The 941-nt window shown below is 41.4% G+C and overlaps 1 non-coding gene across 1 annotated transcript; it reads left to right on the forward strand.

Moving 5' to 3' along the window:
* The first annotated feature begins 258 nt into the window (after positions 1 to 258).
* On the forward strand, positions 259 to 365 carry LOC141589165 (small nucleolar RNA R71). Its single transcript, XR_012520114.1, has one exon. It is a non-coding gene; the product is annotated as a small nucleolar RNA R71 (small nucleolar RNA).
* The last annotated feature ends 576 nt before the right edge of the window (positions 366 to 941 follow it).

Below are 941 nucleotides of genomic sequence, written 5' to 3' on the forward strand. Positions count from 1 at the left end.
AACTTCAAATTGATTGTGTCAATGTGAGCACTAAGTTGAGCACCCAATTGAGTAACGGAGTCCACTTCATGCTTTCCTCCTCTAGTAGCCTTGCGAGGTCTACTATATTGTGAGTTATGGACCGCCATTTCCTCAATTTTGTTCCATGTTTGATTGTCATCAACTTCGGTGAACATTCCATTTGATCCCATATTGAGAATGTTCCTTGAATCTTCATATAAACCGTTCCAAAATTGTTGTACCAAGAACCATTCGCTAAGTCCATGGTGAGGACATGAGCGACAAATTCCCTTGAACCGCTCTCAAGCTTCATACAAAGATTCTTCATCCCTTTGCTTAAAACCCGTAATTTGAGCTCTTAGCATGTTAGTCTTTTCCGGTGGGTAGAATTTTTGTAGAAAGCTAGAGCCAACTTCTTCCAAGAATCAATTCCGAGAGTGGCCTTATCAAGGCCCTTCAACCATTGTTTCGCGGTGCCAATTAGAGAAAAAGGAAATAAGACCCATCGAATTTGGTCTTGAGTTACACCGGTTTGAGAAATCGCATCACAATAGTCACAAAAGGTTTCCATATGAGAATGAGGGTCTTCACTAGGCATCCCCCCAAATTGGCTCCTTTCGACTAATTGGATAAAGGCGGATTTGGCAATAAAATTTCCGGTTAGATGTTGTGGTGTGGGAGTACCATTGGGTAGGTTCTCCTCGGTGGGTACGGAATGTGATGAAAACTTAGGCATTGTAGGTTGATTTTGTGGGGTATTTTGTAATGGGTTCTCCTCACCTTCTCTTGCAAAAGGGTTGATGAACTCAATAGTTGGTTGAATATCTACAACCTCACCAATACCTCTCAAATTCCTCCTAGCAAGTCTCCTATTGGTTGTCAAAGTTCTTTCAATTTCACGATCAAAAGGTAACAAATCACCTTGTGACCTTCTAGACATG

This window comes from Silene latifolia, chromosome 6 (genome assembly GCF_048544455.1).
Source record: "Silene latifolia isolate original U9 population chromosome 6, ASM4854445v1, whole genome shotgun sequence".
NCBI lineage: Eukaryota > Viridiplantae > Streptophyta > Magnoliopsida > Caryophyllales > Caryophyllaceae > Silene > Silene latifolia.